Consider the following 14198-nt stretch of genomic DNA (forward strand, 5'->3'; position numbering starts at 1 on the left):
AGATGCTTAATCTACAGAGCCACTCAGGTGCCCCATCTCTATTTTTTTAACTACAAAGAAATATGTACTGTTTGCCTAATACAACCAATAAAAAAAGATCCTCACCTAGGCATATCCTAAAATAAGTCTAGAATAATAAAGATTAAGAGAGAGGATTTTACCCTCTAAAATCTTTCGAGGGTAGGGGGAAAGTCATCTACAAATCATATTAGCATCAGACTTCTTATTCATAACACTGGATAGTCAATGTCAATGAATAAGTGTCTTAAAATCTTTAGAAAACATGCGTTTCTCTATTATCCTATCTCTAAACACACTATCAAGGGTTATGTGGTGACAGTAAAGATGTTTTTAAGACTGAAAATATTGGCAGCCTGGGTGGCTCTGTGGTTTAGCGCTGCCTTCAATCCAGGGCGTGATCCTGGAGACCTGGGATCAAGTCCCATGTGGGGCTCCCTGCATGGTGCCTGCTTCTCCCACGGCCTGTGTCTCTGCTTCTCTCTCTCTCTCTGTGTGTGTGTCTCTCATGAATAAATAAATAAAATCTTTAAAAAAAGACTGAAAATATTCAGGAAGTTTGTCTCCTGTAGACCTCCTCTTAGGAGTTATTTGAAAATGTCCTCCGGTAGTACTCAAGCCAAAGGGAAATACAGAATCAAGGAAATGGTGATCCTCACTTGGGAAAGCAATAAAGGTTAGTTTTAAGATAACAGCTAAACAGCACACTTTGTTGACCAAACCAAAGTGGAACAAGATGGCAGAGGATTTGAGGTAGTGGGTGAACTCATGAACAAAGGGGGACTTGATAAAGTCAGTTGAGAGGTTAGAAAAACTAGAGGCAAATAAGGGAGGAAAAACAAGTAGCAGAATCTCTAAGAAAATATTACAGTGATGGTTCCCAGTGAACCATGCCTTCCCGTATCCATACCATTGTGTGGTCCCCTCCCACATTGACTCTGGACTTGACCATGTGAATTTTGGGGGGCAGTTTGAAAATAAGGAAAATGACCCATAAAGAGGCTTGAACAGTGCATTTTCCATGGGGCTTGCACTCTTCCTACTCTGAAACCACCATGTGTGGAAGTCCAACCTAACCTGCTGGAGGAAAAAATCATGTAGAATAGACATGAACTGTCCCAACTGAGGACCCTTAGAAAGAGCTGTCAGATAAAATATAAGACTCTCAGTTAAAATTGAATTTCAAATGAACATAAAACATTTTTTCAGTATAAGTATGCCCCAAACATTGCATGGGACAAACTTATACTAAAACAATTATTAATTATTTACTTGAAATCCAAATTTAACTGGGCATCTTTTATTTTTATTGCTAAATCTATCAGGAGCAGGGGGAGGTGCAGAAGGAAGGGGGAAAGCAGACTCTCTGCTGAGCTGGGAGCCCGACTGCAGCATCATGACCTGAACTGAAGGCAGACACTTAATTGACTGAGCCACCTAGGTGCCCTTTAGTTTATTTTTATATTATGTTCTGTAACAACTGAATCTCCCAGTAAATTTTTTGCTTTCAACTCCATAAGTTGAAAATCATGAACAGAATTTAGATGATTGTAACTGTATAAATGATGCTCGTTGCTGAGACATGTAGCGTCCTAATACTCAAATCTATTTTGTATAGTTTTAGAAAATGATTCACATATCACCTTGGGAATGATATTTCAAGTTGGCAAAAGACAATAAAATACAGCTGGCATAACTTGGTATGTAGAAGATGATGAAAAAATAAAGGACAGTAGAGCTGGTATCCTTATTCTAGAAAGTGAGAAGTGAACAAATCCTGGTGGAAGTTTAGGGAAAAAATGTTCATGTATATCATTTAAAGTTACATTTAGCTACTTTATTTTAATTGATTTCATGGCCAGTTTCCTCCATAAGAAAGCAAGCTTCATAAAGGCTATTCTGTCTTGCTTGCTACCAAATTCCAAATGCTTTGAATAGTGCCTGGCACACATGGTGCTCAATAAATAGCTGTTGACTGTATAATGAATCTATGCTTACTAATAACACTATAAACATTAGGAATAAGAGAGGGGGAAGAAGAATTATAAAATAAGTGAGCTACAGTGTCCTATTTTCATAGCAGAAGGTCATTAGAGGTACAAGCGTATTTTTGGCATTTTGTAGAAAACCACAAGCTAGTTCTCAGTCTTGGCGCTAGAAGCATTTTGGGCTGGAGACTGTTCTGTGCATTGCAGTATCCCTGGCCTTTACCTTCCAAGATGTCAATAGTGCCATTTTCCTCAGTTGCGACAACTAAAAATGTCTCTAGTCACTGACAGATTTCCCCTGGGGGCGCAAAATTCTGGTTGAAAACCACAGCAACAGAAGGACCTAAAAATCAGAACAGTTGAGAAAGGTTCCCACTGGACTCTAGAGAGTGGTACCATGTCTAGGGAAGAACAGGAGGGGGAAATTATTCAATTTCATCATAAATTCTGTACAAAATGCATTGTTATCATAGGCATGTATTGGTCTGAGAAATATTAATGTTTATAGAAAAGTAGCAATGAAGCAGAATCAATGAGACTTTGAGAAAAGCTAGCAATATAGGATGAGAGAGAAGGAAGAAGTCAGTAATAACTAGGTGTCTGGCAGGTGCAACTGGATGGATGGTGGTTGTGTCCACGGAGACAGAGAAGACAAGAGGTGGAAACATTTTCATATGGGACTGGAGAATGATGGCTCCAATTTCAAACATGTTGAACATGAAATATCTGCAGTATATGCAATCTGTTGGCATTAATTAATCTTGAAACTCAGGATATATTGACTTATGAGTCATTAACATATAGATGATAAATGAAGCCATAGCAGTGGATGAATTTCCTGAAAAGAGAAGAGACCTGAAAACAGCACCTCAAGATAAAGAGTGTGTCACTTTCTGTTTTTTTCCATGCATCTGCATTTTAAAAATTAATTAGGACCACATCATAAATGTTATTTCACACATTTTAAAACAAAATTCTCTTTGCAAACATAATGCTTATTTATTGAAAATATTTTAAAAATATAGAGGTAAGCACAATTTCTTTTTTTTTATTTTTTATTTTTATTTATTTATTTATTTATTTATTTTGTAAGCACAATTTCTGTCCAGAATCAGAATTGCAGCTTTAATGCCAGACAATCAAATTGAGTAGGCACTGAGCACTAATTATGTGTGAGGCAGATGGAGATTCAATAGTAAAGAAAACAGTCACCATTCTTGTGTTCACAGAGCTTACCATGTAATGGGGAACACAGAAAACACAATGGAGTGTGATGAATGCCAAGAAAATTAGTGATGAAAAGCCACTTCAACTAAAGATGCAATAGGATATGATTTAAGCATCTTTTGTGTTACCCATTTTTCTCTTAACAGACACAAGCTTAGTTGCCAGGACAGGAAGAAACTGTGTTTCTTTCCCCCCTGTGCCATGTAAGAGAGCTCAGAAAGGCTGGCAGAAAACATGCCGTTGTTTGCCTTTCCTGGCCTGACTAGAGGCTCTGTTGAAACCAAGCCTGGGAGGATACTGAGCTCTAACTCCTTCACAGATAGCATCTCCATTAATTTGTAGTTAATTTTTTTTTTTTAGTGTACTAAGAACACTCCGTGTGAGAAATAGTCTCTTAATAAATTTGTATATTTCTTAAAGCACGTACAAGTTGACAACAAGAGCCACTACAGAGCAGGATATCCATAATAAGAAGCATAGAGAAATGGGCAAAATAATGAGTAACAGAGACAGGTCAATTTGCAGGAAGTAATCTGTCACCAAGGTAGTGCTGGAGAGGAGTCTTCCCCTAAGCAGCAAGGAAGAGGAGAGACTGCACATGCTACAGCCCCATAGCTACCTCTGTCTAATGGGACAGAGACATAAGGAAATGGGACATAAGGAAAATTTTTGGTATCAGGGAAAACAACTCTGACCCTTGTCTTTAAAAAAAAAAAAAAAGATTTTGGGATCCCTGGGTGGCGCAGCGGTTTAGCACCTGCCTTTGGCCCAGGGCGCAATCCTGGAGACCCGGGATCGAGTCCCACGTCGGGCTCCCGGTGCATGGAGCCTGCTTCTCCTTCTGCCTGTGTCTCTGCCTCTCTCTCTCTCTCTGTGTGTGTATGACTATCATAAATAAGTAAAAATTTTAAAAAAGATTTTATTTATTTATTCATGAGAGACACAGAAAGAGAGGCAGAGACTTAGGCAGAGGGAGAAGCAGGCTCCCTGGGGGGAGCCCAATGCGGGACTCCATCCCAGGATTCTGGGATCAGGACCTGAGTCAAGGGCAGACGCTCAATCACTAGGCCACCCAGGTGCTCCCTGACACTTGTCTTTGATGGACTTTCTAAAAAAAGAACTGGTTCAATAAAACCTGATAGCCCTCAAAGATGAGGAATCAAAATAGAAGTGGCCCAATAGGTAAACATAAGTAATACACCACAATGAGAGAAAAAGGGCCTGAAAAATGCAGGACAGATAAAGAAAACTCATCAGAAAAAAAGTAGATGAAAATTGTCACCAAATATTTCTCCATGAGTTAGAAAGTTTTAATGAAGCAATTAAGCAAGAGCTCAAGAAAGGGATGGCAAGATAAGAATGAACCACAACATGAGCTGTCAGGCCTCAGGAAAAATGTTAGAGAATCACAAAGAGGAAAACAAAAGTGACAGAAGCACAGGGAAGAAAGAAACGATAGCAAAACTCTAGCAATTGCTGTCAAGTCTATGTAAATTTAGGACAAAGACCAAAACAAATGCAGTGACTGGTTATGGAACAAATGTAATGGTGATAACCCAGATGAAATAGAAATGATATAACTAACAGTAATTGGGAGAGGGAAGAAAAAGGTGGGAGGTAATATAAATATGGTGATGTTCTTATCCTTAGCAGCTGCAGTCAAAAGACACCATCTAAAGCAGACAAACCTGGCAATAAAGGTCTAAGTATATTCAGTAGCACAAAGGGAAACACCAAGAAATATAGCTTAATCAACTAAAATTGGGTGGATAAAAAGAGGAAAGGGAGAAGGGAAGAAAAGGAAATATGTATAAGCATTGAATCGTTATTTGTAATATCAAGAAAAAATAGGAAATAAAACACTAAATATCCACACATAGGGGACTATGTAATTATGACATATTTATGCAATAAAAGATTATTCGGCTATAAACCAAAAAACATTTTTATGTAATGATATCAAATGATTGAGAAGATTTTTATATATGTGTTAACACACACACATATGTATATATAATCATCTATGTATATACATAGATATAAAATTTCTCTCGAATGGTGCATGAGAAACTGGTAATATTGCCTGTGGTGGGGGAGAGCTGGGTAGTGGTGACAGAGAGGTGGGAAGGAGATTTTTAATGTATACCCTTTGTTATGTTTTGAACTTTTTTATCTTTTGAACTTTGAACCATTAGGATATTACTAATTTTTTACAATAAATTGAAGATGACGTATAAAGAATTGGTTGACCTATCTTTGCACAGCCTTGTGGACAGCACGTTATGTGAGATGCCTGATATATGCTTTGTAGAGCTTCGTAATTCCACATACAGTGTTTCTTGTTCCAGCCCCCAAGGACTGAGGCAAACATATAGGGAGGGAGGGCAGTGACCTGGTTACCTACTTGGCCCCCTGCATCCCCACCAATTCTTAACCTTGGTCTGGTGCAATCCCTTTAGCAAGTAAACATGATACTGTTACAAAAAATTCAACTAATTTGAATTACAGGGGGGAAATAATTCTCCCTGTAAATAATGTTCTTATGTAGCCCATTCACCATTAAAACTACTGAGGATTATAACCTCACACAAAGAGAAGCAAGCTACTGCTTGTACCTTGCTCAAGAAACCTAAAGTTCTTAAAGCTCATTTTAAAAACTTGTAGCCATCACTTTAGAGTTTTGCTAAATTCCAAAAGCTTTCCTTACACATCAGGAAGCAGGCCTGGAAGACTCTGACTATAGATCTTTGCTAGATGCTGTAGGTAGTGAGAACTTGGGACCTAAAGGAAGTGTCCATCGGAGAGGAATTTTGTGGAGGGAGAGAGAAGAAGGAATAACAACCAGCCACATCTTCTGGCTCAAAGCAATTCCTAGATAGAAACCCTGAGGTTTCGTCAATCTTGTCAATCATTTGATATCACTACATAAAATGTTTTTTGGTTTATAGCCGAATAATCTTTTATTGCATAAATACGTCATAATTATATAGTCAGTCCCCTATGTGTGGATATTTAGTGTTTTATTCCCAATTTTTCTTGATATTACAAATAACGATTTAATGCTTATATATATTTCCTTTTCTTCCCTTCTCCCTTTCTTCTTTTTATCCACCAAATTTTAGTTGATTGATACACCCTGGGGGACAGGGGTGTCTTAGAAATTATTAGATCAGCTATTGGAAAATCTCAGAGCACTGGGGTTAGTTTCTCACTTCCCTAGGCACAAACTGCAAAAAGTGTGGGGTCTGACACAGGGCAGCCCAGGTAGCAAGGTAGAACAGGCTGAGAGAGAAGACTGGTGGGAACTTACCCCTCTCCCCATTACCTCCCTTACCTTCGCATGCCCCTTCCCCCCGCCCTGTGTAGAGTCACCAAGTCCATCTACTACCCAATTGAAAAGTCTGGATAGTGAAAAACACAGAACTCTAGATACATATTTACACATTGACAATTGGTCCTTATGAGATGCAAATATTTATTCAAAGGGAAATCCATGACATGGTTATTTGAAGTACTTATTTGTAGTAATAAGTTGAGCCATCAAACTACCTTTCCTTCTTTCCAAATCATCCCATATCCATACATCCAAAAACAAAGGACAATAGAATACAGATGGCTAAACTTAATGGAGACCTTGTCAGGGTTAAAAAAAAAAAAAAAACATGCTTGAATAAACCAGAAGAACCAGTCTAAACTACTCCATTGCCAGGGGAGAAGGAGCAAGAGAATACAAATGAAAAATGAAAGGGCCTATAGGGAACGTGGGGGAGAGCATTTTGGGGAACAATAGGACTTAACTCTTTTTTTATATATTTTAAGATTTTATTTACTTTTTTGTATATTTTTTATTGGAGTTCGATTTGCCAACATATATTACAACACTCAGTGCTCATCTCATCAATTGCCCCCCTCAGTTCCGGTCACCCGGTCACCCCATCCCACCACCCACCTCCCCTACCACTACCCCTTGTTCATTTCCCATAGTTAGGAGTCAATTCTTGTTCTTTTCCTTTTCCCTCCTCTTTAGGAGTGATCATGGTGAAGCACTGGAACTTTCCCCCCTTTTTTATTGCTGTTCTGAAAGCAGCAGAAACCATAGATAGGTCCAGTGTGTTGGCACATGGAATAAGAACAGTGAAATCAAAGTACAGGGCAGCCCAGGTGGCTCAGCGGTTTAGCGCCCCCTTCAGTCCAGGGTGTGATCCTGGAGGCTCCGGATTGAGTCCCATGTTGGGCTCCCTGAATGGAGTCGGCTTCTCCCTCTGCTTCTGTCTGTGCCTCTCTCTCTCTCTCTCTCTCTCTCTCTCTCTCTCTCTCTCTCTCTCTCCCCCTCTGTGTGTGTCTCTCATGAATAAATAAATAAAATCTTTAAAAAAAAGTACAATAGCATTGTAAGAGGAGGTAAAGGACATGCCTATTCACAAGGTAACAAAAACAGACAAATACGTGGGAATGAAACCCAGAAAGAAATGGGAAAGATCATTATAAAGAAAGCTTCACTAAGTGAAATAAAGATTTAGATAAACGTACCTACATGGGAAAATTGTAAAGATGCCAATTCTTGTCAATTAAACCACAAACTTAGTGCAATGTCAATTAAAACGTTTTAAAAAATTGGAAATCTGCAGGAACAGGGCGAGAGACTGTGGCGGGCCACCCTGCCTTCCTGCCACCGCCACCACGGCTGGCTCAGCTCAGGGCTGTGTGTCGCCAGGCCTGATCCCTGCAGCGCGGGGCAAGCAGCCTCGCCGGCCTCCGCCGGGCTCAGGGAGTCTGAGTGCGTCACCTGGACTCTTGCAGTTCCCAGCAGAGTACGTGCCACAAGCAGATGTGGTGGGCAGCAGAAGCTTATAATTCTACAGATGACAAAGAAGCCCGTAGGTGGGGGATCCTCTCTCACCCCAAATCTGGGAGAGTGATTTCCCAGTGATTACTTTGGCTGACACAAAGAACAGGATTCTTCTCTTCTTTTTGGCCGCGAAATGCCTAAGTGCACCACACATACCGTGAGGGAAGAAAGGCAGAGCTTCTTGGATGGTGGTGGACATTCCACTGGAAGAATGAGGGCAGAGTGTGACATCTACACCACAAGGGTGCAGTGTGAACTTCCTCATCTCCCTCCCCATTCAGCTCCTTGCCTCCTCTATCCACTGTGGTGTTTGGTGAGTTTTTCCATCACTCTGGACAAGAGGAGGAATTCCTCAATTTTAACGTCAGGGAGGGGGTGGTGTTTTAAGCAGTGCCTCAACCAAAGCACCCTCCTGTGGTTTCCTCACACCAGAATCAAAAAGCTGCTCATGGGGGGGGTGGGGTGGGGGCTGTCTGGCCGTCCTGGCATCTGGCTCCCTGCATGGAGCCTGCCTCTCTCTCTGCCTCCCTCTTTCCCTCTCCCCGCCACTCTCTCTCTGCGCCTCTCATGAATAAATAAAATCTTTAAAAAAGAAAGAAAGAAAGAAAGAAAGAAAGAAAGAAAGAAAGAAAGAAAGCTGCTCACCCACCACTCAGAAGAGGCCTTTCAGAAGCCAGGGGATGAATACAGCAAGGCCAATAAAGAGTACTATTTTTTGAACACCTCCTTGTTCAGAAAGGTTTTGAATTTTTATTACATGGGGAGGTACCTGTCATGGAGGAGCTATATGTGTTTTTGATCTGCCAGAAGATGGAGTACTGGGGCATTGAGGAGCTCTTCATCAGCTTCTGCTGTAGTAAGCCCTACCAGGAAAGCAAGGAAGAAAACCACGGGGACTGGAACCAGAAAAGCAGGAGTACCAACTCCTCCTCTGAAGAGTCTTCTCTGAGAAGGAGCTGGAGAAGTTTGACAAGATGTGATTTGGTCAACTCTGGAAGAAGATCTGGATTTGAATGGAAAACCCAGCCTACTGCTTGTCTGCCAAGCTCATTGCCATCTCCTCCTTGAGCATGATGCTGGCCTCCATTGAGGCTATGTGTGTCCACAGTATATCAGAGTTTCAGAATGAGGATGAAGAAATGGATGACCTCATGCTGGAAGGCTTGGAGACCCATGCATCACTTGGTTCACCTGTGAGTTTACCATCTAGCTGGTTGCCTGCTCCCTGTCAAAAGAAATTCTGGAAAAACGCTCTGAACATAATTGACCTCATCTTCCTTATTCTCTTCTATATCACCTTGGCGGTAGACACCAAGGAGGAAGAGAGTGAGGACACTGAGAACATGGGCAAGGTGGTTGAGATCCTCAGGCTTATAAGGATTTTCCAAATTCCCATGCTTGTCTGGCACTCAGTAGGACTTTGGTCTCTAGGTCACACTGAGACATAGCTATCATGAAGTTGGGCTGCTGCTTCTCTTTCTCTCTGTGGGCTTTTCCATCTTTTCTGTGCTTATCTACTTGGAGGAGAAAGATAACCACATATCCGGCCTTACCAGCATCCCTCTGCTGGTAGTTAGCCATCATCAGCTTGACTACTATGGGTCACGGAGACACCCACCCAGTCACCTTGGCCAGGAAGCTTATTGACAGCATGTGCATTATCTGTGGCATCGTGGTGGTGGCCCTTCCTATCACCATTATCTTCAACAACTTTTCCAGAAGCAGGACACTGATGTGGACCAATGCAGTGAGGACCCACCAGAGAAGTATCATGAGCTACCTTACTATAACATCAGAGATATTTATGCACACTGGATGCATGTCTTTGTTACCAGTCTATCTTCCGTGGGAATTGTGATGAACAATCCCAATTCCTCAGATGCTTCAAGCATTGAAGACAATGAGGATGTTTATAACACAGCATCCTTGGACAATTGCACTGCAAAATGAGCAAGGACATTTGTGCCTGTATCTTGTTTCCTTTCATGATGTTAGGTTAATGGAACTTTATGAACCTGAATGGGTTCATTCAAATCATTTAATTCGGGATGCCTGGGTGGCTCAGCGGTTGGGCACCTGCCTTCTGCTCAGGTTGTGATCCCGAGGTCCTGGGATGGAGTCCTGCATAGGGGTCCTCACAGGAAGCCTGCTTCTCCCTCTGCTTACATCTCTGCCTCTCTCTCTCAGTCTGTGTCTCTCATGAATAAATAAATAAATCTTTAAAAAATAAAATAAATTCATTTAATTCTCAGGGTGTACCTTTCAGCCATATTTGGACATTCATTGCTCCAAAATGATAGAATCTCCTTTGTTTTGCTCATTTAAGTGAATTAAATGCCTTGCTCTGCAATTTATTTTTTTTACAAGAGAGAGTTTTGGGATGCCTGGGTGGCTCAGTGGTTGGGCAGCTGCCTTCAGCTCAGGTCGTGATCCCAGGATCTGGGATGGAGTCCTGCATTGGGCTCCTGTGAAGAGTCTGCATCTCCCTCTGCCTATGTCTCTGCCTCTCTGTCTCTGTGTGTCTTTAAAGAATAAATAAATAAATCTTTAAAAAAAAACAAGAGAGAGTTGTGATAAGATTTTGGGAAAAATGATAAATGGTATTCGGTGGGATTTATTACTATGGCTTATGTATCAATCTGTGTTTGTCATTTACTCACACTAAGGTAACTGTAAATTACTGATAAGTAGAATCAAAGGCCGAACAACTGAAGACTACTTGCATGTAAGGTTCACAAAATGAGACAATGCATATAAACCCATGCTCATGTGCCGGACATGGAAATTAGGGGCCTAATAGACTTGCCTTATTCAGTATGGGGAAAAAATTGAATTCTGCAATAAATGCCATTAGTATAAGTAATTATACATGTATTTTTTAAAGATTTTATTTATTTATGTGATGGAGAGAGGGAGAGAGTATAAGCAGGGGGAGCGGCAGGCAGAGGAACAGGGAGAAGCAGGCTGCTGCTGAGCAGGGAGCCTGATGCAGGGCTCCATCCCAGGATTATAGGATCATGACCTGAGCCGAAGGCAGATGCTTAACTGACTGAGCCACCCAGGCTCTCCACTAATTATGCATTTAGAGAAAATTAGGATATAAAGTCTACCTCAAGGAAAATGTACACAAAAATGCACACATTACACATATACACCACAGGTAGCTTAAAAAAGGAGCTAACTGTAAAAGAAAAAAGAAAACTGTATTTATATTGGAAGGAAATATAGGCAAAACTATTCCAGTAAATGTGGGATGTACAAACTGTCCTAAATAAATAAAAATATAAAAGTTCAGTAGAAAACATTGACAAAAATACTTAAAGAAAAATTAAATTACAGATTGATCAAATATATCACACTCCTCCAAAAAACCAAGGGTCAAGAGAAACCATTGCAGCATTTGAGTTCAACATGTGATATTAGCTATATTTCAAGTGCAGCTAATGAGTACCATGTACAAAGCACAGCAAGTCTATACATAGAAAATGAACTTGCTATTCTCTCACACAAGTAAAGTAATTTTGATGAGAGAAGAAACCAGTCCCCACTTCCCCATGTTGCTAAAGTAGGCCAGAGGACAGTTTCCTATAGGCAGGAGTATGTCCTGAGAAGGAACCTGGGGCAGAGGCTTGCTCACAAGCACCAACACCCACCTCCCTGCTCACACACAAGGCACCTGCCATAGGGGCCCCAGTGAGCTGAGGGCCCCTGAGTGAGAGTTTCCTGGGAGACAGCTGTGCCTCAGGAGAGGCTTCACACCAGGGAGCCACAGAGGGGATGCTCGGCTGCGTGCATGAGCATCCCAGACATGTCACACAGCAGCATGAGAATGGAGTGATAAATGGTGCTGGTTTAGTCTGTTATCCATTTGGGGGAAGAAGTAAAGTTGGACCACACCTCCGACCTTGCATGAAGGTAAATTCCAAGTAGATCTGTGAGACAACCCTTGAAGTGGAAAAGCGTGAAGGCGAGGGCGGGGCAAGATGGCGGAGGAGTAGGGTCCCCAAGTCACCTGTCCCCACCAACTTACCTAGATAAGTTTCAAATCATCCTGAAAACCTACGAATTCGACCTGAGATTTAAAGAGAGAAGAGCCGGAACGCTACAGAGAGAAGAGTTTGCGCTTCTAACAAGTACAACTCATTTTTAGCCACTCTGCACTGAGCAAAATGACTAGAAAGAAGAACTCACCGCAAAAGAATCAGAAACAGTCCTCTCTGCCACAGAGGTACAGAATTTGGATTACAATTCGATGTCAGAAAGCCAATTCAGAAGCACAATTATAAAGCTACTGGTGGCTCTGGAAAAAAGCATAAAGGATTCAAGAGACTTCATGACTGCAGAATTTAGATCCAATCAGGCAGAAATTAAAAATCAATTGAATGAGATGCAATCCAAACTGGAGGATCTAACGACGAGGGTTATTGAGGGTTATTCATCCAAGATAGGCAGAAACTGAAAGAATATGTGACCGCCAAACCGGCTCTGCAAGAAATATTAAGGGGGGACTCTGTAAAAGAAAGAGGAGGACACCCAAAGAAATAATCCACAAAAACAGGGACTGAGTAGGTATTATGATGACACTAAATTCATATCTTTCAATGGTAACTCTGAACGTGAATGGGCTTAACGATCCCATCAAAAGACGCAGGGTTGCAGGGCTTCAGACTGGATAAAAAAGCAAGACCCATCTATTTGCTGTCTACCAGAGACTCATTTTAGACCTAAGGACACCTACAGCCTGAAAATGAAAGGTTGGAGAACTATTTACCATTCAAATGGTCCTCAAGGAAAAGCGTGAAGGCATTAAGAAACCATGTAGGAGGGGCACCTGGGTGGCTGAGTCAATTACGCAGCTGCCCTTGGCCCAGGTCATGAACCCGGTGTCCTGGGATCGAGCCCCCACATCGGGCTCCCTGCTGGATGGGCAGCCTGTTTCTCTCTCTTCAACACTTTTGCTCTCTCTCTCTCTCTCTCTCTCTCTCTCTCTCTCTCTCTCAAATAAATAAATAAATAAATAAATAAATAAATAAATAAATGAAATATTTTTAAAAAGGAAACCCTACAGAAGACTCTTTCTGTAATCAGGGCATGAGGGAGGGCATCCTAAGCCACACACAAAAACAAGAGGCAATAAGGGAAAAGCAGTCTTCCCTCAGGGGGAACAGGAGGCCAGGAGCAAAGAGAGGAGGGAAGTGACAGAGGGTGGGTGGGGTGATGCATGCAGCATGAGTGGCAGACAAGGGATTGATTGGCCAATCCTCTGCAGGACTGTGCTGGACTATAGTGAGGCACCCATCTAAATCCTAGACCAAGGGAGCCCCCAGAAGGGATCCTGGGGCCAGTCATGGCCACAGTGGTCAAACTCTAAGCCGAATGGTGCTGTGGTGGCTTAGACATAGGCTTGGTGAGGGCTGTGCCTATCTGTGGGTGGCACACATCAAAGTGAGGGGATGGTGGTTGAAACCGGGCGAGGAGGCAAAGTTTGAGACTGGATGTATGCGGTGGGAAGCTGGATGTCTGCAACCTCCTGTGTGTGCACCTATTGGGGGCCAGGTGAGTGTGGGGGTTAAATCACAAAATCCCCAGGAGAGGTAGCAAGCTGGGGAGGCACTGGGAGTTAGTGTGCAGCCAGTACTTACAGGCACCAAATGTAGATGTCATCAGGAGATGAAAAGAAGCAAAACCGGGTCTTTTCGGGAGCTGGTAGGCAGTCTGTGGGAACTAGGCCCCTCAGAGTGACCCAAGAGGCAGGCTAGGCTGGGGTGGGCCCCATCAAGGCAGGGCACTTCCCCACACAGTGTTGACAGCTGCAGCTTTGATGACCTTGTCAAGTGTTTACCATGGAGAAGCCCAGAAAGAATCTGTTAGTTGCAGCAGGCAGGTAGGCAAGTTTGGTGCTTGGTGGTCCCATGCTGTTTCATTTTGAATTAGGTATGGGAGGGGGCACCATGGTCTTCCTGGTGCTGATAGCCTCTCAATGTCTTAATCAGGTCCTGACTGGCAGGCCTGCTCCCGAATCCCTTCCACTGGCCCTAGGGCTCCTGCCCTGGCACAGCAACCAACCAAGGGATAAAGGGCAGACGGGGGGCCTGAGCTACCAGACAGGGGAGTGT

At 42.3% G+C, this 14198-nt stretch overlaps 1 pseudogene; it reads left to right on the forward strand.

Moving 5' to 3' along the window:
* The first annotated feature begins 5459 nt into the window (after positions 1-5459).
* Positions 5460-10032, forward strand: LOC112649331 (potassium voltage-gated channel subfamily S member 3-like; annotated as a pseudogene).
* Positions 10033-14198: the final 4166 nt, after the last annotated feature.

The sequence above is a fragment of the Canis lupus genome, chromosome X (assembly GCF_003254725.2).
Source record: "Canis lupus dingo isolate Sandy chromosome X, ASM325472v2, whole genome shotgun sequence".
Taxonomy (NCBI): Eukaryota; Metazoa; Chordata; class Mammalia; order Carnivora; family Canidae; genus Canis; species Canis lupus.